Consider the following 23,885-nt stretch of genomic DNA (forward strand, 5'->3'; position numbering starts at 1 on the left):
CACAAAAATAATATAAGCTCTGGCGGACTTGGTTCTATAGTAGGTCGTAAGGGTTAAATAAATATCGTCAAATAATCGAGATCTCAATTTCAGTGAAAATAATCGTGATTATCATTTTTGCCATAATCGAGCAGCCGTACCTCAACATATCGATATACAGATATATCTCTCGCACTCTCAGGTATGACTATCTAGTAGTCATACATGCGAGCTAACTTTAAGTATTGCTTAAAATAAACGTAGTCAGTACTTAACACCAGTTATTGAGACTCTTTCTCAGGTCTCCATCGCTTCCTCTCATACCACAGATTCATTTCCCACTCCCATCCCTTGCTTGTGTAACACCTGATAACAAGCTAATAATGTTAAAGTCCATCATTTGTGTACTGATTTACATTTTCAGTGTCGGAGCCAAAAGCTACTGTTTGTCTCCATATTTCCTATAACTGACATTGACCTAGCATAGCTGCACTTCTTCATTTGATATCATGACAAAGCTATGAATTTTATAGTCCGTTATATCCTTTACAAATGTTACTTATTTCCCTCTGGAAAATCTGGTTACAGTTTAATTTTTCAACACATTGATTCACTGAGGTCACCGCCTCGCAAGTTGCTCTTTAAAGAAATTGGAACGGGACCTACTTAGAAGCAGACTGCTGTTAAAGGCCTCTCATCCAGTGCTTTGTCTTCAAGCAATCCTCAAAGTGTCAAGGAACAACACAACATTTATGTAAAGGTGTCCTTTTAGAAACACACAACATGCTGTGATGGTTCTGTAACGACACACTACAGAGGAAACAACTGTTACCCTTTCCTGTTCATTCATGTGTGTTGGCTTTGACTGCCACACTGATAATGTGTAAACAGAATATCCCTGAAGAATATGGTTTTAAATTGTAGTAAAAAGAACATAAATGCCAGCAAGCTGTGACTGGTTTACTTATAACTTGCTAAGTGACCCTGAGGATACATTTTTAATAATTCAAATGATTCAAATTCAAATTCCCTGTGGCTTCACTCATCAAAGTGCCTCAAAAGTCTGAATGTGTGTGCTGATGTGGAAAACTGACAAAATTAAGACCGAATTAAACAGGAAGTCCCCAAAAAATTACCAATAGATCCTCTCCCTGCAGGAACAGCTTTTCCACTATAAAACGAAATGATATTAGTAATGGTTTCTTTCTGTGTACATGTAACATGGTTCGATCAGAAGTGAAAATCCTTCTTAAAAAAAGTTTCTAAAGCATAATTTATTTATCGTAAAAACATAAAATAAATTAACCCTCGCAACATATGAAAGAAGACGAGGAGATCTGGTGGCAAAGGGAAAAAAGGCTTATAGTGTGTTGTATGTGAGGCTGAACACTAAGGAAAAGGTGTATTGTTTGGAAAGGATGTGCAGCAGGTTAGGGTGATTAAGAATATAATTACAAATGTACTAATAAGTGAAGAGAGTGCATTGATAAGATGGAACAAGTACTTTGAGTATTTGATAAATGCAGAAAATGAGAGCGAGAGACAGTCTGCACCTCATGAAGTGCATTGGATTTGTAAGTGAGGAGGAGGCATCTGATGGGGTGCTGCAGGGGTGGAGAAGTATGTGAGGGTGGTGCAGCACATGTATGAGGACATTGAGACAGTAGTGATGTGTGCAGTAGGTGATAGATAAGTCCAAAGTGAAGCTTGGATTACGTCTGCTCTGAGCTGCTTCTTGTTTGCAGAGGGACTGGACAGGCTGAACGTCAGGCAGGAGCTCCACGGACTATGATGTCTGCAGATGACACTGACAGCAGCAACAAGTTAGAGCAGCTGAAAGATAAAGATGTTGAACCTCTTCAAGCCCCTAAAGAATTAAGTTACCCTGCTTACCCTTATATCGGCATAATTCGCTTCTTTAATATTCTGTCATACGAGATCAGATTGTCTGTGTGCAGGGAAGGGGCCATAAGATTCTGTGACTGATGAAGAATATCATTTGAGGGAATGTAAAGCACGTTGGACGTAACTGAATAATTCAGCCTGCATGCTACAGCTTCTTTCTTTCTTTGTGATTACAAAGAAAGTAGTGGAAAATATAAGCTCTTAAATGAAGACCTTGCTCTTTGATTGTGAAGGACTGATTCAAGCTGAAAGTGTTGCTGTGTTAAAGGTGAAATTTGCCCTTTTAAAGCCTAATCGCTGATATAAGGAGCTAGTGAAAGGTTTCATTGATCTGGTTAGCAGTTTTCATCTGTATTTATGGGTCAGGATTTTCTTGTGCTTGCTTGCTTTTCAGGCGTCATGTTATTGGTGTGATTTCTTTCTAATACTGTGCTGTTTTTGTAATTGATAAAGCACAGTGGACCAGCCATCATCAGGTAGTTAGACCTCTGCAGCAGCCCTCTGCGTGGGATGTATCCTCCTGCCTTTGTTGCAGCTTCATCTGCAGCATAGTTTCCTGGTGTCTTCTGTATGCACACAATTCCCCTAAATTGGCCTTGAATCATTGCATATACTGTATAGCCAAGAACCACCTTGCTCTCAGTGTAGAACTTGACTTTATTTATGTCTTGAAACTCAATCATCCTGAAATTAGCCCACTGAATGAACAATGGGCTGAGAGGTCAGTTCCTTGATCATTAATATTCAGTCATTGTGCAAATGTCCCGTTTATAAGGTTGAAACCTGCAGTCACCTGGATGATGATGAAACGTTTCTCCCACAAAACGCTACGTCCAGATGAACAGAATCAACTTTTGGAATTGACTTCATTTAGTTTCATATCTGGGATTTACCATCTCAACTGCTAAGATGACAAAGTTTAAGCCTATGGATTGTTGACTTAGCCTTAACAAAACCCACTTCAATTTGTCCTTCATTTTTAAGTGCTCTCTAGTAAGCCTGAGCACCAACGGCTTTACGTGAAGCATCTGTAAACACATGCAAATCTGTATTTACAGCTCTGCTGAGTGATGCTTTGTGTACATCCAGGGAACAAGAAGCTGCTTAAGGTCATGGAGTGAAGTCACTCCAGGATTCCTGTTTTCCATGCTTCTCTTTGGGTAGTGGAGTGTCCCAGTCATTTTGTTCAGTGGCTCCCTGAGAAGAGCTCTTCGTGTATTGTAGTAGGTGCCAGTTAGGGGTGGGTTTTTATAATCGATTCATCGATTAAAATCGATTCTGGCTTGGATAACGTAAAATCGATTCATTAAAATCCTGAATCGATTTTTTAATATAAATTTATTTTGTCCGAAATGCCAGAATCGCTGGTGACATCTCACAAAATTTCAAGAACCACCAAACAGTAAATGAGAGCAGGTACAGGGATTCTGCACATAGACTTAAACACACAGCGCGACCCGCGGATCAGAATCAGTTAGATGTCGCCTTTCTCACAGTCGGGGCTGAAAGCCGACAGCTCGCTGATTCTGATGTGTCGGCGGGTCGGCGCTTTGTGTTCACGCCCTTTATGCGCTGATTCTAAAGCTGTTAGTTTGATCTCTCTCCAAACAATATTGACCGAACCAGCAGCAAAAGAAGATCCAAACGCTTCACATAAACATCGTCATGAATTCACTCTTTTACTGTTTTGCTTCCATTGCGATGCGCAGCTCTCTCTCTCTCCCTCCCCCCCCCTCTCTCTCTCTCGAACAGTTTCGCTTTCTTCATTATTCGCTTGCTTGTTACGCACAAGTCTACTGTTGCTTACAGCGCTGTCGGCCGCTGTTTTTTCCCCTTTTACATTCTTCCGAAAAGAAAACCTCATTTCTGCTGTTCAATACTGAACAAATTTAAACTTTTTAAAATTATTCAAAATGCAAAATGCTTAGCCGTGTCTCTAATAAAACCGCTGTAGCGTCAGAGGTAATGTTCATATGTTGATTAATGGTTTTCTTTCGTTTTTGATGTACTGCAGAATATTTTTATAAAATCCCAGGCCAGGGAAATCACCTTCATGTTTTTCTGTGTTTTATCCTCAGCTACTTTGACACAAAGGCCTCTGCTGTGATGCTCACACCTTGGATAAAGTCTTGCGAGTGTCAGCTTCCTTTTTATAGATACAAAAATATGTAAATGTTCTGATCTGAATTATACTTCTGACTGTCAAAATTTCCCAGATTTAAATCGAATCGAATCAAATTAAATCGAATCGTGGATCGAATCGATTTGGGACCTTGTGAATCGGAATTGAATCGATTCTAGAAATCGGTGACGATACCCAGCCCTAGTGCCAGTAATCCCAAGAGCTGAAGGATACTGTTAACAGCAGAGAGGAGTCCCGACAAGTGAATGGTTTGCTTGTAGTCAATGTTGCGAAAGTGAAAATGTCCTAATCTCCCAAAGAAGACCTTAGCTGTGCTGAGTGGATGTTGCTACAGTTGGTTCACAAATTTTGAAGCAAATATGATAACCTTGTCTAGCCAATGATGTGGAGAGCCAGCTTTTTAGATCCAATTAAAGTCAAATCACTCAAAAAGATCCTCTGTTTGTTAAACTCTTGAAACAGAGTTTAACAAACAGAATCATGTGAACAGCAAGACAACGTAAAGCAAAGCAAGCAAAGCAAAGCCCGGGGTGAAGAGCCTTTAAGCACAGCAGAGTCTCCCTAAGTGACAGACTGATCGGAGCATATCTTTTTAAAATATTTTTTGGGGGCCTTTTTAAGGCTTTATTTTCAATAGGGACATACAGTCATTGCTCATTCCAGTGATTCCCTGCCTCCAGCTGCTGGAAACTTTCCACTCGTTGTCTTTTATTTAGTTTTAAGTTTAAACTATAAGCATTTTCACACATGTCAGTATTACAACTCTCATTGATTGAATATTCTTGTCAAAGTTTTATTCAGTCAGTATGTCAATTTTTATGTATTTGTTCTCCCTTTTTTTTCACCTCCAACACTTATGTCACATAGCTTTCTGGGCACTGTTCCCAGACCTTGTCATCTATCATTTTAATAGGTCACTTATCAGAGTTTTATGGCCAAAGTGAGTTCAAAAGTAAAAAAACAAAACAAAAACAAAAAGCAGGTACAAGGCCTGCACAAAAGAAACTGTTAATCTTCCTGACAGCTTTGTCATGTTTGCTGCCAAAGGTAGGCTGTTAAATTTGTCAATGAAGGGTTAATGTAGGGCTCCTCTGCATAGGACCGAACCCCCTCAGTGGGATCACTGACTGGCTACAGATGCCGACTACAGAATGGAACAATCATCAGCCACCTCCACATGGATGACATCAAGCTGGATGCCAGGAGTGAACGAGACATTGATCCACTGATCCACACCACCAGGCTATACAGCAATGACATCGGAATGTCGTTCAAATTGGAGAAGTGTAGTCGGATGATAACAAAGCGAGGAAAGGTAGTCAGGAATGAGGGGTTGCACTACCAGAAGGCAACATTGCAGACATTAAGGACAGCTACCAGGGAATCCCCCAGGCGAATGGGAACCATGAAGAGGCAGCTAGCAAAGTCGCAACTACCAAATACCTGTGGAGGGTCAGGCAAGTCCTGAGGAGTCAGCTGAACAGTAAGGAGAAGGTCCGGGCTATCAACACCTACGCCCTGCCCGTGATCAGGTAGCCTGCTGGGATAATAAGCTGGCCACTCTCCAACACTCTCCGCAGAGTCAGCAGAGAGCTGACTATTAAACAAGCCTGTTAACTGTAGCTCTGTCTACAGGGCTGAATACCAGAAGGAAAACATGGCCTCTCCACGTGAGTATCAAACTACTAGAAATAAACAGCTTCAGGTCAAATCTGGAGGCATCGGTATCAGCCTTAAAAGCTCCAATCAGCTGCTGCCTATGTGCTCGCTTTCACTAACACCTACAAACATCTCTCTTTACCCCACTTACCCCACCCACGCCTTTCTCTGTTATACTAGAGCTCTCTCCCTCAATCTCTGCCTCCCTGCAGCCTCTTTCCACCCACTCTCTCTTTTCATGTCTCTCCCACTGTCATTACCTCCCTGCATCTACCCCACCATCCTCAAGTTAATTGAGGCAGGTGGCTTCGTTTATTCTCTTCAAACCTCTCAACGCTGCAATTGCCAGAGATCTACAATGTGCATGTACAGGTGAATGTGCACATTTGTCTTTGATTTGCCTTTTCTATAAAATCTGAATCAACTCTCTAGGAAGAAGACTTTATGCAAGATGTGTATTGGGAGCGTGTGTGTGTGTGTGTGTGTGTGTGTGTGTGTGTGTGTGTGTGTGTGTGTGTGTGTGTGTGTGTGTGTGTGTTAGTGTGAGAGAGAGAGTGAGCTGATGAACATGATCGTGAAATCCAAATGGGTCTCTTCTCTTCCAGCAGTGACCTCTCCAAACACATTCTTTTTGGCTGCAACATGCAATTAATCAATTCAGCTTGGTAAGAGACTCTATTTATACCTCTACACACACACAGAGACAAACCCAGACATAAAGCAGTCTAATGGTAGTTCACACACAATGGGAACATGTACCCTGCAGGAGATAGACAGACAGACAGACAGACAGACAGACTTATTTAGCTATGCACTGCTTAAAACAAAAGGATGCCACATCATTAGATAAATAAAATAATAATAATAATAAAATAAAAATGATCAACCTCGGCTCGGCCATCAGGCTAGTCCATTTTGCCCACATTTCTTTCTAGCAATAATAGAAGGGTACTCTGCTACTACTGCTGTTATGAGAGATTTCAGCCAGTGCTACTGCTACTGTAGTTTCTATGTGCCCCACGTGATGGTATACATGCCTGACAACGTCGAGGCATGCTGTTAATGAGATAATCAGGACCAGGGCATCACTGAGCTCCTGGACAGTTGGAGGTGCAACCTGGTGGCCTTAGACAGACCAAAACATAACATCCCACTGGTGCTCTATTGGATTGAGGTCAACATAGGGGCCAATCAATATCAACAGTTCCTTTTGCACCAGGAACTGCCTGCATACTCTTTCCACATGTGGCCCAGCATTGTTAAGAACCAGGAGGAACCCAGGACCCACTGCACCAGTGTAAAAAAGATGATGAGGGAAACAAATGTTGGTGGCCATGACTTAATAAAACCACACCTGTTTTGGGGGTGGTCTCCCACCCCCCTGTTGTGCACCTGTTGTTAATCTCATTAACACCAAAGCAGTGTGTTGTTAATTTTAAACTCATTAACTTAATGCCAAGCAAATCTGAAGAAACCAGGGATGTGGACACAAACTTATTATTTTGAAATAATGATGCTAAAGGGACCACAGTAATATCCATCTATCTATCACAGTGACAATAACGAGGACTGGACTGGGCCAAAAAATCAGCCCGGGCATTTTAACTACGGCCCACCGAGTATTACAGGAAAAGCCATAAAGCCTTTGAATGAAAACAAACGCTGTCGTGACAGTGATGTTGGTATCAGTCTAATAAACTTAAACCTACACCATCCTCCCTATTCTGCTATTTTAAACAGTACTTGCCGGAAATATCAAATTACATATACCTGACTGGCAGGTTGGCAACTCCCAGCAAAAAAATAGGGAACCACCCCCCACCCTCCGCCTCATGATGAATCAGCGTAATCGACTTTAATTTACTGCCAGGGTAAAACAAATGCACAGAAACTAATTATTTTTCTACAGTCATTAAATAGATTCAACATCTTTCTGTAACAGAATTGCAGACTGCACACATGGTACCTTCCCAAAGGAAACAGTACTATTGCTTATTAGGGCATATATTAGACTTGATATTTACTATATTCAATAATGAATTTTTTATATATTTTACATCAGATGACCACTTTGGTTGTAAGATTCGGTCGTATTTTTTAAAAGCGAGACATTTTGAATGAGAATAAGAAAGAAAAGTATTTCTTTGTGCCCCCCTCTCCCTGTTAATGCCCTACCTGCCCCCCTGGCAACACTTTGCTAGACCCGCCCCTGCACAGTTACCAGCTGTCAGCTACTTAGAAAAGGATCCTGGTGTTATTTGTCTCTCAGAAACTGTTCATAACTTCAACTCATTCATGTCACCTAAAAGGTAAACCTGTTTCTCCATCACCTGTTCAGCTCTGATGATTCAGTAAGGACATCTCCTGGTTTCATCTTCATGTTTCCCTCTCACCACATATCCAAACCGACATCATGACCAGCAGCTTTACAGCTGTGGCTCCAGCAAACATCAGCTGATACTAGAAATTAATATTAAATAAATTCTAACAACAGCTGATCAAGCTTAAACGTGCTGCTGTTGTTTAGCGCGACGATAAACAAACGAGACGGGACTTAGGACAGCAAAGCCAATCAGCTGATCATTGATCAGTTTCATGGTTGAAGTAGCAACAGGAGAGGGAGGGGAGAGAATGAGAGAAGAAGAGGCAGCTGCAGCATAAAGATTAACTCCAGCTTTGTGTCTTTTTGCTTTTTTAATTTTTTTTATTTTTGCTGAAGTTCGGGACAATTCGCGTTTCTTTACACCTAAATACGGAAATTTAAAGTTCGACCTCATCGTCTGTAATTGGTCCTGCCCAGAGTCGATCATGACCAACTGGCCAATCCACCACCTTTTATTGTTTATACCATTACAAAAAGAACAAACAAACAAAAAAACGTCGGCCCATAAAAATGAAAAATCACCAGCGGCCCACCGGGAAAATGCCCGGTATGCCCGATGGCCAGTCCAGCTACGACAATAACTGAAAACAAGGACCGCTTAAAATCGCCAGAAAAAATGAAGGTCTTTAGTTGGAGAGCTGAAAAAAGCATCTCCAGGGATGCAGAGCAAACTGAGACCTATTGCTCAGCCTCTGCATCTGACCTGGCCAGTGGTTCAGTTCCACAGCAAACAGTCTCAACAGTCTCAAAACTGCCCGGCCTCAAAGCACAGACCTTTGCCTCCGACACAGGGAAGCTAAACACAGTCTTTTCAGTTTAAAACATGACAAAGTTTCTAACTCCAAGCGGCCGGTTCGGCCACATGACTAACATTCTTAGCAAAACTGTCAATAGAAACATGACTTAGTCCATGACTTGGTTCCTGGGCACATATTAAGCAACCAGAAGTGTCCATATCAGACTCCAACACATCAGCTTTGCAGTCATGTGGTGGACAAGAAAAGCCTGAGCTCCCCCGCACTGCATTCACATTTACTAAAACAGGCTCTGGACTAACATTGTGAGTCTTCTTGACCTTACCTTTCTGATTTTATCTGTTTTGATTTTATATACTGTTTTGTTTGTTTGTTTGTTTGTTTGTTAAGTGGGTTTAGAGCTCTGGGTAGCTCCCCAGCTGGGTCTAGACTGGGTCTAGAGAGTATTTTAAATTCAGGGAATTTAAAATAGAAAGTAGCTCGTCCACAGAAGGACTGGTAGCTCCCCTTACGATAAGGGTTCAGATCGTGCGAACAGGTGTGAAATGTGTGTGTTTAGTTAGTTAGTTAGTTTGCTTGTTTTTGTTTCTAATGTCTCTGTAAAGCACTTTGAATCACCTTGTTGTTGAATTGTGCTATACAAATAAACTTGCCTTGCCTTGCCCTGCCTTGCCCTGCCCTGCCCTGCCCTGCCCAGAATTAGTCTTTTCCACTACAGGGAGAGTGGGAGGAGAAAAAACACAATTACACACCTCCAGCTGTTGCTCCGGTGGTGTCCTCAGCTCCGGCTGTGGCAAAGTACGGTGGCGGCGTGGATGCCGCTTTCTTCTGGAAGTGAGGGCGAGGGAAGCTGATGCCACCAGAGCCGAGGGTGACGTGGCGGTTGACTCCTTGTCATATGACCACATGCCTGCCAGAAAAGTGTTGGTTGACGAGAGAGCAGACTGAGGTGGAGATGCAGGTGAGTCCGGCACCGGGGAGAGTCTAAGGGTGCCCTGACAATACCATATGCTTTTGTGCCTCTTACAAACTCAGTGATTTTTCTGTGGTTTGAAATGTGTGATGTTGTGATATCATGAGTCCACGTTACTTACCACTCTGACTAGATTGTACTGAACTTAAATTTGATGCCATCCATTGAGGTATCCCATTGGAGGTGCATTGGGAGTAGGGGGTATTTGGGTCACTGTTACTGGCCAGTTGAACCTTGTACAACGGCAGCAAGTTCTTGATCTGTAAAAGTCATTTGAATGTACCAGCCAAAATGACCCAGGCACCATTTTGAATTTACTGCACATGTAAACAACACAAAGAACAGGAGTCAATTGGTGAAGTTACCGTTACTAACAAGAAAATGCGGTCGCGTTGCTATTTTTCAACAAACAGACGGTTGAAGCTGTGTTCAGCTGACAGCATCTTATATCAGCTGCACAGAAGTAGCTGTAAGTCATCTGAGCGCTGCAGCTTTAAGCAGCTGCGCGTTCCCGCGGACGGTGATCACTTTCTGGTAAACGATCACTTTTTGGCACAACACCTGGAGCTCAGGGGGCAAAACAACCGCACGAGTGCTGCTGTTGGACTGAGGAAGAACAAAGTAGTCGTGGTAAGACAATCACATGACCACTTAAAGACAAAGCAACAAGGTGATACATACCAGTTTATAAACTGTGATGATCGGCCAGTAAAACCAGAGTCATGATAAACAAGATATACGGCTGTTTGTTCCTCAATAGTTTCATAACGTTTACTGTCTAAGGAAGCGCAGCGAGACCTCTCTGCTTATGAGCAAAAAATAATAAAAACAAAACAAAAACAGCCCGTTGGTGTTGGTGGAAAAATGCACCATGTCGACCAATCAAAAATGATATGGCAACATGACGTTTGGTTGTTTAGAGAGAGAGAGAGAGAGTGAGTTTTGAGATGTGAGAGATTTGTGAAGTTTAGCGTGTTTGGAGTGTGTAGTTCATGTGTTGTCTTGTGTAGTTAGTGTGTAGTGTTGTGGATAGTTGTGTGTCAGAACAATGAGGCGACTGCTGTCTCCAGGTAGAAACAGGAGTGACACACCTGCTGCTGTCAGACCTGCAGGTATCAGGCTGTGATGTTTCCTTTATAGTGGACAGAAATATTTGGAGTGGCACAAATAACTTGTGTGGCATCTTATTGAAGAACAGCTGATTATTCTGTAAATAGTTTGAAATGGTTATTAAAAAAGGGGTGAAAGGTAAATGGCTGCAAATCACTTTGTTGTTTACAAAATTTGTGCGTAGGATTTTAAAATTGACAATTTATATTTACATTTAAAGTTATGGAATATGATTCATTAAACTATAAAACATAACTTTTTCTACTCTGACTTTATGTTTTGCCTGATTTTAGATCAATTGTGTTAACACAGTTTGTCAAAATGAAAACATAACTGTAAATTCAGACACGTGAGGTTGTGCTGATGAGACCAAACAAGGCAAATAAATAGTTTTTAAAGGTGAAATGTGGAGGAAACATCGTGCCGTATGGGTGTCCTCTTCTTCCTCATGTCGACTAACATCTCATCAGAGCACAGTAGCAGAAAGGTCCACGAAGAGGGAAACGGCCTTCAATGTGTGATGCCTTTGTCATGGACCAGAGAGCAAAGATGACATGGTGGCCTGTGATAATCAAACCCCGAGGTGACTGTATTGGTCTGCAGCATGCTACCTAGAACACATTGAATATTCTCTTGCTGTTGCACCCAGACTGAAACATGACACGACTTAAACGTTGTTGTACATAACTGTCTACCTGTCGTCTACCTGTCGTGTGGCAGGAATCGGACCCAAACGCAAAGTCACGGGGACAGAACTTGAACTCAAAAGCTCAGCTTTATTGCTGGAAAACAGATCACAAACAATACAAAACTAAACTGGAAAAGCTAATTATAATGTACTCCAGGAGACACGGGGAGAATCACACAGCATGAGCGAGATCACAACACAGACACAGAGAAACACCGGGCTTAAATACACTGGGAAATAACGAGGGGAATGAGACACAGACGGGAAGCACAGCTGGGAGAAATCGGACATAACGAGACCCAAAGGAAGCGAAACTCAATACATTCACGTAGGACACAGACCTTCAAAGTAAAACAGGAAATGTAACATAGACGCAGACTTGACTAGGAGAGACAGAGCAACTAAGAAACACAGAGAACAACAACAGGGAGACACAGAGGGCGGCTACGAAATACTCAGAAAACTAAAGAGAATACAAGAAAGCCAAACTAAGACACTAGACTAAAGAATAAACTGGGGCAATAAAGAGAACTAAGATCATGATACGAAAACTCAGAGACACAAGAAACTCAAAACACTGGGTGACGTCATGGGAGGTACCTTTATTGTTCATGTTTAAAAAGTGCCACGCAGAATACAGCTTCATAAAGACCTCTAGATATTATGTAAAACATGTGTACAAACTTTACATACTATCTTAGCAAGCAAAGCCATCATCATATTTACACACACTGAGGCTCAGGAGAAAGAGTCATCTGCTAATCACAAGGTTGCTTGCTATTATTCTTTTCATACCTGTGACAAATATTTCCAACCACCCTTTCAACATGGATCCTCAAATGTGCTGTTTTTCAAGTTTCCTCCACATCGCTAACAGCTCAATGATTCACCTTTAGTAAACATTGTTTGACCTCTGCACACAATATGCCAAAACATTTCTGTATGTCAAAACCTCTGTCGATGTCTCCAAGCAACAAACTACCAAGGAACCCACAGTGCAGAGTGATAAGTTTGTCACTTGTACCTTCCCAGACCTCTCTGGCCTCTTGAAAAAAAAGTCTTCCCTGGGTATACCTCCCAGTAAGTACTCCATAGTGTGGTTGTGCTTGTAGCTGGAAATCATTTGAGAACATGCTTTCAGATTTAATTGTTTCCCAGTGAAAATCTCAAAACACTCAATAATTGCTGCCATTTTCTGTCTTCCAGAAACTGGTAAGGAATAATTTTCAACATCTCAAGTTTACTTACAGAAACATACAATTTCACTGAATGTCTTTGGGGAAACGAAAAAACAGATAAGCTTCAGTAGGAAGACCTGATTAAAGGTGCATCAAGGTTAACAGTACCACTTGAAATGTCTTGAGAACTTTCCTTTTAACCAGCTATGAAGGGCAAGAAAAAAACAGAATAATGCCATAAAGATTCCCAGATTTGGCAGACCTAAATAAGATTTTTCCTTTTCATCAAACCAATGGACAACTTGCTCTCAATGAGTTCATGTGGCAGCTCTAAGTTTCCTTTCAACCGGTGGTGTAATCTCGTGTACTAAGCACAGACAAGCTACATTCATATATCTATATCTATATATCTATCTATATATCTATATCTATATATCTATATCTATATATATATAGCCCTTGGTATCTATATATATATAGATATAGATATGCTGGTTCTGATCACCACTGACACCACTGTTACCTTCCCCCTCCACATCCTCTCGAGCTCTTCTCTGAGCCCTTGGTATTTCTCCAGCTTCTCGTGTTCCTTCTTCCTGATGCTGTCATTGGGTGTAATTGGCTACATCGATCACTACGGCCGTCTTCTTCTGTTTGTCTACCACCACTATGTCCGGTTGGTTAGCCACCACCATTTTGTCCGTCTGTATCTGGAAGTCCCACAGGATCTTAGCTCGGTCATTCTCCACCACCCTTGGGGACGTCTCCCATTTTGACCTCGGGACTTCCAGGTTATACTCGGCACAGATGTTCCTGTACACTATGCCGGCCACTTGGTTATGGCGTTCCATGTATGCCTTGCCTGCTAGCATCTTGCACCCTGCTGTTATGTGCTGGATTGTCTCTGGGGCATCTTTACACAGCCTGGGGTCTTGCCTGGTGTGATAGACCCCAGCCTCTATGGATCTTGTGCTCAGAGCTTGTTCTTGTGCTGCCATGATTAGTGCCTCTGTGCTGTCTTTCAGTCCAGCTTTGTCCAGCCACTGGTAGGATTTCTGGATATTCGCCACCTCCTCTATCTGCCAGTGGTACATACCGTGCAGGGGCCTGTCCTTCCATGATGGTTCCTCCTCTCCCTCCTCATTCTGGGGTTTCTGCTGCCTGAGGTATTCACTGAGCACTCGGTCAGTTGGGGCCATCTTCCCAATGTATTCTTGGATGTTCGTTGTCTCATCCTGGACTGTGGTGCTGACACTCACCAGTCCCTCCTTCCTTCCGCTTAGGGTTCAGCCTCATTGTGCTGGACTTGGGGTGAAACCCTGCATGCACGGTCAGGAGCGTCCGTGTCTTGATGTCAGTGGCTTCTCTCTCCTCCTTTGGCCAACTTATTACCCCAGCAGGGTATCTGATCACGGGCAGGGCGTACGTGTTGATAGCCCGGATCTTGTTCTTACCATTCAGCTGACTCCTCAGGACTTGCCTGACCTTGGTGGTTGCAGCTTTCCTAGCGACCTCTTCATGGTTCCCATTCGCCTGCGGGATCCCCAGGTACTTGTAGCTCTCCTCTATGTCTGCAATGTTGCCTTCTGGTAGTTTGATCCCCTCAGTTCTGACTACCTTCCCTCTCTTCGTTATTATCCGACTACACTTCTCGAGTTCGAACGACATTCCGATGTCATTGCTGTATACCCTGGTGGTGTGGATCAGTGGATCGTTGTCTCGTTGTATGTATAACATCCATGTACAGGAGGTGGCTGACAACTACTCCATTCAGTAGTCGGTATCTGTAGCCTTCTGGGGGTATTAGTGACTGGACCTGGACATACAGATTGTCTATGGGGATGGTGAATATGTGTACAGTGTCCATTTCTGTGTGTCTTCATGTTGGATGTGTGTGTGTTTGTGTATGTGTGCGTGAGGGATGGAATGTATGCTTGTTTGTGTATGTTTATGTGTCAGGTCAGGTCTTAGGCTCCGCCTCTCTCTTAGGACATCTCAGGCTCCCACAGGTGTGGGGCCTATTTCCCCCACCACATTCCCTGCCAGTGGTCACCCGCTGGTGAATTGGTTGCTCTCAGTCTCCGGGGCAGGGTGCTCAGGTGCGTACTGGCTTGCTCCACATGGCTGATTGGCAGGGCCTGGGCCCCATAACTCTGGATCTCTGGGGCTGGAGCTCAATCTGCTCTGGTTTAGCCAGCTGCAGGCGGAGCAGGTTCATCTCCGCAGCTCCCTGGGGCTTCTCCACTGTGGCAGCTGGGTGACCCCTCTAGATGTCTGGGGCCTGAGTCTCCCCCATGCCTTCCTCAGGTCCTGGGGGGTGGGGCTGTGGCTCCCCACACCCACTAATAGCCACATAGAGAAACTTTATGAACACAAGTGCGCTTACAGGTGTGCACACAGGTACTCAGACACGCTATCATGAGCTGCTGCTGCCTCTAACGATAGCTTGTATTAGTACTACTGTGTGTTGTTCAGTAATGTTCTTGTTGTTATTTATGCATATCTTGCTTGTTGCCGTGGTTTCTCTGTTGTTTTTTTTTCTCAACAGGTGTTGAAGCAGATTCTCCTTCTCTTTCTCTCCAACTTCACTTTCCTCTTTTCTTTCCCATGCCCTAGTGTTATCTGTGATGGTTGTAATAATCCAAAATAAAAAATCCTAATAAATTTCTAATAATATATCATTATCAATTGAAGTATTATAGTGAATGCCATAACGCTCTGCTCATGAAAGTAAATCTGTTTGGCATTTTTTGGCCTACAGAAAACTATTCTGATTGCAACACAAGGAAAAATCTAAACGTATTTAATCGCAGATATTTATCATCAGAGAGAAACAAAGTTTCCCAACTGTTTTAGGAAATAATCACACACATACATCTGTGCTTTCCACTGACCCTATTGGCTCAGTTAACATAATTAGTTCAAAGCAGAATTAAATATAATTACTTCCATCAGACAAATATGCTGGGTTGGAGTATAGAGTTCTCTCCTCTCCATGCTCCCTCTCCTCATTCCCACTGCTGTCTATCCCCCCAGTCTCTCTGCCACCCACACACAGCTAAACTGGTTGCAGACTGGGAGTTGACATTCCAAGGAACCATTTAAAGTGCTCATTACTGAAAAGGAGGTCAGAAATCAAAGAGATAGGCACTTACTCACTGGTGGGGATCCGTGATATGTTCTGCATTTATTCCCGAGATTCCCCATATTTCTATTCGCATCCTCCATTCCTTTCACCATTTCTGCCTTATTGTCTTTCCCTTCTTTGTTGTGCAGCCTCAATTAGGCTTCACCCTCTGGCTTTTTTACTCTGTCAAAACAAATTGTTTTGCCGCCTTAAAACATAAAAATAAATAATGTCAACTGTGTGAAGTTTTCTTAGCTGTTGAAATGTTGTTTTCAGAAGTGACAAATGTAATATTCATCCTGTTGTGTTTATTTTCTTTCTCCTCTGGTTTAACCTTAGTATGTCCTTTGGTGTCACAGCAAGGAAGAAAACGATTTCAGGAGATTCCAGCAACTGAAGCCACTCATAAACAGTTTGGTGGGTATACACAGTGGTTCCTGATCCAAAACAGCACCAAGAGGTATTTCGTTGAGAAGTTGAGAAATGATAGGATACGGCGTCAGGTTTCACCCTTTGGGAGCTGATATGAAGGTGATGAATTTAAAGCGAGTGAAAAAGAGGGCCCACGTAGCCTGTTGGGTGTTCAGTTGTTTGGCTGCTTTGAGGTAAGCAAGGTTCTTATGATGGTCCCAAATGATGAATGTCTGTTCAGCTCCCTCCAGCCAGTGTCTCCAGTCCTCAAGTGCTAGCTTCACTGTCGACAGCTCTGGTCTTGAACATTGTAATTATCTTCTTTGTTGTAGATGACAGAAACAAAGCACAAGGATATATTTACCTTACTCTTGCTCTTCTGTTACTTCTGTTACTCTTAAGTCTGAGTGTCTTTGTCTGCCTAGTTCCTATTTATTGTGACAGTCTCATGTTCCATGTTTAATGTGTTTAGTTCAGCCTCCCGTGTGGCGTATCGTCATTTGTATCAGTCATGTTCCCAGTGTGTTTGCACTCCCCTCGTCACCCTCCTGTGTATTTACGTGGTCTGTTGTCGTTCATTCTTTGTCAGGCCGTCTGTAATGTTCACGCCGTGTTTCCAGGTATCCAACCATCGACACCAGGTTTCCATATCTAGTTTTTAGTTTTCCCAGTTTAGGTTTTGTTTAGCGTCGTATTGATTTGCCTCGCCATTTTTTTTGTCCATTTTTATCAGCCACAATAAACTGCTCGCCTTTTTGTTAAAATCAAGTTTTGTTTCCACGCTTCATGTAGTCTGCATTTGGATCCTCTGTTCGCACTCCACACAGTCTGCGTCTGCTGACTGCGACACTTTGAATGATACTGCATGTGTAATATAAACACAATTAGTCCAACAGTGTTTCTGTGCTGTGAGAAGTACTGCATGATGGTCAGTTAACTACTTTAAAACAAATCTTTTGAGATTGTTTTTAGTTTGACCTATAATTAGATTAACCATTACTTAAAAAAAAAAATCACTGTCTTAACTGCTGCCACCTTAAAGGGAAAAGTAACTCTCACGCGTATATTTATTTATTTTCTTCTCTTTTTTATATCTATTTACTAGCTTGTTTTTGCACTGATGTAGCCGGAGCTTCGTCGTCTCATCTCTCTGTATGCTGCACTGGATACAGCAGAGATGACAATAAAGTTTACTTTGACTTAATAAGACTTCCATTTTAGTGAATACTAAAATTATTTTTCGCTTTTATACTACCAGTTTTGGTGATATTCTGTAGGTTTGAATAGTTTTTTTTCTCTAATAAATAAAACAATAATGTAAAAGCTGCCTTTTGTATTTGCTACCCAAGCAAATACAAAAGGCAGCTTTTACAGCTTCCTTGAACAAAGATAACCCATATCTTTGTTCAATATGATGACCTGAAACGTGTAAAAAATATGTTAAAAAGGAAAATAGATGAAAATAAATTTAAAAAAAAAATGTCAAAAAATAACTAAAGATGTGTTATATCTTTTAATATTATAAAATATGAAAATATCTGTCTCCTCCCTTTGCTCTCTCTCTCTGCTAAGTGCTAGCATTACCAGGCACTTGGCTCGCAGGCACAGGGCCCCTTTGTGCTTTCTGCCCTTGTTCCTGCACACCTTCCTTGGTGGCTGATCTGATATCCTTGTGATGGTGTTGTTCCCACATCATCATAATAAATGTTGTTCCAGGTTCAACATTGCAAGTGACCAATCACATTGTTGTGACGTCATACTTTTGCAATCCAAGCAATTCATTCATTTATGACGTTCCAATGTTGCAAGGACAACCTGTATGCTTCCCGTTTATTAAAGAACAGTATCCTGGAATGCAAAGAATTCACATTGCTGGATCGGAGGACAGAGGCGGTTTCTCGCAAGCTAAGCAGATTTTTTTTTTAACCCTCTTGGGTCGCTGGAAAATCACATGACCAATTTAAGACGACACAGCTACAAGACGCAGCGATTCAGAGTCTCCATTTCAACTTGGGTCGAAAGTGCGGACTTCAAACTACATACCAGTTTTTGAATTGTGTCGATGGGCCACGTAAAACCAGAGTTATGATAAAAACTACACACGATGTTTTTTTCTGAACAAAACAGTGGCGTTTACAGCGGTAAAAACGGTAAAAACGGCGTTTTCTACAGACAGCGCTAGCAAACACTCTCCGCTTGCGAGTGAAAAAAGAAAAAGAAAAAACACCCCTTCCCTATTGGTGTTAGATTTTACCATGTCAGCCAATCAAAACAATGATATGGCAACATGTGACATTTGGTTGTTTGGGGAGAAGGGGAAGTTTTTAGGAGTGACACCTGCGACGGAAAGCGGGCGAGCGAAAGACAGAGAGAGAGTGAGTTTTCATATGTGAGACATTAGTGACATTTAGTGTGTTTGGAGGCTGTAGTTAGTGTGTTGTATTGTGTGTCAGTTAGACTGCTGAATGTCACATTTCCTCCAAAAAAGCTGTCAAAGGCAGATTCCAGTGTAAACACTGTTCCCACATGGAAAACTGGACTGATGCACCTCCTGCTGTCAGACCTGCAGGTTTAGGCCTGTGCTGTTCTCCTCTGTCTTATACTGAACACAAACCACTTTTTTGGACTGGCACAAATAATTTCTGTGCCTTCTTATTTGATGCAGAACACCTGATTGTTCTGTAAATAGATTTAAATGGTTATATTAAAAACACATAATTATTTAGAAATATACAATTTCTATTTGCATTTCAAGTTATGAAAATTTTGAATTTTTTGTCTGAATTTTGATCAACTGTGCTAATATAGTATACTAAAATGAAAAAATAACTCAGATTTCAGATATTTGAGGTTGTGCTGAAAATAATGGTACCAAACAAGGCAAGAAAAAAATATTTTACAGGTGAAATATAGAGGTAAAATCAAAGTAGTCAAAAACGGCCAATTATACCCTGGACCTTCCTTGGTGTCATTGGCTGATTGTCTTACCGCTGCCTAAGATAGGAGAGATCCTTCAGTTACCATCTGAGTGCTTATGTCAGTAAAACCGGTTCTTCTTGTAACTCTGATCCTGTTTGATACTTGCTCTCAACTTACCTCTGCTGTCCTTGACACAAAGCCCGGGTGTTTTTCCCTGGGAGAAAGAATTGTCTAAGGGTGGATGTTGAGGAGTTTTCTTAGTCCCGCGTTTGAGTCCAGGTTGCACATTGGTTTCAAGTCAGTCCAGTTTTACTTATACAGTTCCAAATTACAAGTAAATAACAACAGTCACCTCAAGGCGCTTTCTATTGTAAGGTAGACCCTACAATAATAAATTAGTTATGACAGAACAAGACAGAAATTCTTTTTCTCAGTTCACTGCACCTATAACTTTCTCCAGCTCTTGTACCTCTTCTTCACCCTCTTAGTGCAGCAGTGTATCCCCTTCCACCCCTAAAGCCACACCAGAGGTGTTTTCTAGTGAGTTTTTTGGTTTTTACTCAGTGTTTTGTCATCTTTACACAATAGAGCTGCACTTATTCTTCTTACTGTGCCAGAATAGTGGGATGTGCATTAATGTGTGCGCTGGCAGTTTTAAAATGCTGCAGGGTGTCTTGGAAAACAAATGGCAATGTAAAAGGCAACAAATGTTAGAAACACGTCTGTGGATGTGATTCTGCTTGTCATATCTGTGCCCAAAACAGCTGTGCCAGTTCTCCTCCTGCAGGGGTCCTGAAGCTGCTTCTGACCCCTGGATGACCTTTGTCATGGAGTAACACTGCCATTCTCACCATTGTTAGAGCATTTCTCCAAGACTTCTTCACTTTGTAGCCCTCCAGAACTTCCTTTTTCTGATACATCATAGAAAACAGAAAAACAGAAATTGTTTCCTGCCAGGTCTTCTTTTATCCCCATTTCATTCTCACCTTCGGGAAGATCAATAGTGGAGGTTCTTGTCTCATATACCGGAGTTGGACTCAATGCCTTACACAAGCATCCTGGAATGTCTAGAACTGTACAAGAGCAACAGGACTCCAAGAGCCTTTGTCAGGAATTAAATTAGGATAAGGCAAACAACACTTGAGCTACAAGTACCTGTGGATCCCACAGGCAAATGGGAACCATGGCTGCTAGGATATGGCTGCCACAGCCAGCAATTACCTGCAGAGAATAAGGTAAGTCCTGAGGAGTCAGCTGAAGGTGAAGAACTAGGCACTGAACAACTATGCCCTGTTGGTTATGAGTTACCCTGCTGGTATAATGAGGATGAGATAGAAGCCGCTGACATCAACAGCGGGAAGGAAAAACGGGATGAACAGAATCCTTTTTTTGGATTTCTTTACCTTACTGAACATGCATCAAGACAAGGCTCAGGGATGGGCAGCCATCTACCATGACTGGTTGGGATTCAGGAAAAAGAGAAGTGAGCAGAGAGAAAGTTTATTATTTTCTAATGATTAAATGCAATAGAGGTGTTTAAACACACAGAGAGTGAGTAGAGGTGAGTGAAGAATAAATGCTCAGTGTCTCATGGAAAGTGATGCAGCACCCCAAGCCCATTGCGGTGTAATTAAGGTTCAGGGTCACCTGATCCAGCCTTTATTTAAAAAGTATTGCTTTAAGCCTACTCTTAACCACATAGAGTGTCCAGACTGGGAGCTGGTTGCATAGTAGAGGGCCTGAAGGCCCTACCTCCCACTCTATTTCTGTAAAGCAAATTCAAGCAGCCAGCACCCACAGACGATTGGCTGGCTGGGAATTCGTGCCAGCCTTCCTGCATGTAAATTCGAATGTGACAATCCACACAGACAATTGGCTGCCTGAGGACCTGCATGCTAATGCTAAGCTAGCAAAGAACACAGAGTGAAAACTGAGTGAATGCTGACCAGTCAGACCCTGAACTTTAACAGGTAGCAAGCAGTCAGGCTGCAGCCTCCCTTTCTACCTGTTCATGTTTGTAAAGCAGAGTCACTGTGTGGTCGCTTTTTCTGCTTGTTTTTGTCTTTGCTTTCTGTCCTCATTAGGGATTTGTGTTGGTGTGTGGGGCAGTAGCCTCAAATTTATACTGTTAAATGGTGATTATGAGAAAATGTGTTTCAGCTATTTTATATGAAAGTAATGTAATTAGCAGTATAATCAAAATGGAGCCAATGGGAATCAATAGTGGAATCGGAATTGCTAAATTCTTATCAGTTCCCATCCCTAACCAACCAACCTTTACATGGAGGAAGTGTGAAGTAAAGCTCTTGTCTCTTTAAAAGGGACGACACCTGGCGATTGGTACAGATACGTGGATGACACCTGGGTCAAACACCCATGAAGTAGAAGCCATTACTATTCATATCAGCTCAGTGGATGGAAACTTTAAGTTCACCAGGGAAGATACAAGGTAACAATTCGCTATTTCTGGATTGTGCAGTGCACACTCAGGAGAATGGAAACCTCAACAACCCACAAATACAGACCAGCACCTACTCTTTGACTCCCACCACCGACTGGAACACAAACTTGGAATAATCAGGACCCTACAACATAAAAGGTTTCCTCAAAGCCAGAAGGGAAATAAAAGGAACACATGTGTAAAGTGTGGTTATAACAATTAGACTTTCACCAGATCAGCAAAGATGCACAGTAAACAAGGTCAGACAGAAACAGAATGACAAACAGAACTTTATCAGAGAAACTCACGAGTCTTCTCCAAGCATGGACATCCCAGTGTACTTCAAACCCAGCCACACTGATCCATCCCAAGGACTAAACTCAAACACGAGACCAAACACAAACTGAACAGTGTAGCATGTGCAGTGAGGAGTGCTCTGACCTCTACACTGGAGAACCAAACAGCCACTACATGAATGCATGGCACAACATAGAAGAGCCACCTCTACAAGACAAGACTCAGCTGTGCATCTGCATTTAAAAGTCACTATTTTGAGGATGCCAGTGATAACATTTTGGACAGAGAAGACAGATGGTTTGGAAGAGGAGTGAAAGAAGCCACATATGTCTATTGTAAATGGACATCCTTGAACAGAGGGCGGGGCTTACAACACCAACTGCCTGCTACCTACAGACCAGTTTTGAGATCGCTTCCCAGGTACGTTAATGCTGACTCATATCTTTTGCCGGTTGATCTCAATAGGTCACATGATAGGGTGAGGCCTCACAATGGTTTCACCTGAAACCTCTGCGGATGACGACCCACATCTTTTTTCACAACCTTGGCTCATGTGATGAGGCACATGATCAATAGTGGGTCAATGGCCTTCTTAAGGGTCGACTCCCACTAGGGCTTAAATACCTGGGGCTCTCCTCCCTTTGGTCTTCGAACTGAAGAAGTTCCTCAGATGAGAAGAAGGTACGGTCTTCAAGAAGGTTCTGTGAGGTTTCTGAGATCTGAGATCTGAATATTCAAAAATATATATGTGATGAATTTTAAATTTAATTCTGCATTTAACTGGGAGCCAGTCTGAGAAATATGCAAAACATATGGTGTCTTTTTCTACTCCCTGTTGGGACTCTTGCTGAACCAACAATTTCTGTTATTATATATACACACATGTACAAACATATATAGACATACATATATAACAGTTGTACAGGTATTTATTACACTACCCTGAAATGTTTTCAACTAAAAGGGAAAGAGTGGTCTAATTAAAATGTGCAAGACTAAACAACAGCATTTCTCAGTGCTGAGAACAATGGCTCTCTGTTACGTCCCTACTTGCAGTCATTGTCTCATATTGCCCCAGTAAATGTGTCTTTTTCTGTCTTTTTCATTTCTATCTGTCCCCATCTTCTTTTCTAATGTGAAACTCACTGGCATTAGTATCAGGCTTCCACAGTGTAGCATGTGCACAATACCTCTGTGAAATGCGCACACACAAACAGACACAGACAGTCCTTCGCCTAGAGACTTGAGCATTATATTCTTCTAAGCTTATATGATGGAGCTTTTTCCAACCTAATCCACCATGAATGAGGAGCTGTGAGCAGAATCAGCTACAACCTGCATCATTCTGGAAGATGGAAAGGAATACTTTCCAGTAAGTTTCTACGGTTGTACAATAAACACACAAAAAGATCCACATATTAAAATTAAAACTACTTTAATATCAGTATACATTTTGATTATATTTCAGACTGACCTGGATGGATTGACTGTTGGGGCTGGAAAATCCTCAAAGAAAGTCTTTGGTCAGAAAATTGTTGCTGATGATTTAATGTGCCATTGAGCTGTGACATTAAGCTCTTGGCTCTAAATTCATTTTACAGTTCATAAATCCCCTGTAGTTATGTGCCATTTGTTGGAAAGAACATTTGTTTAATTTCAGATTGTTGCTTGAATGTTTTGTATTTTTATTATGTGCATCCTTTTATAGTGAACATTGCAGTTTTTATGCTTGTAGTTTATTTTCCCGACTTAATCAGCTCAATGACTTAAGCCTGCTCAGTAATTTGTGTTTAAACAGAAGAAAACAAACATTCAAAGGGACAGAGTGACTGACTACAAAGCCATGGGAGGATGTCAGTAGGCAGCCGCTGTTTATTGAAAGTCATGTGGGCATAAGTAATAGAGCCAGCAGTAGTGA

This window comes from Maylandia zebra, linkage group LG2 (genome assembly GCF_041146795.1).
Source record: "Maylandia zebra isolate NMK-2024a linkage group LG2, Mzebra_GT3a, whole genome shotgun sequence".
NCBI lineage: Eukaryota > Metazoa > Chordata > Actinopteri > Cichliformes > Cichlidae > Maylandia > Maylandia zebra.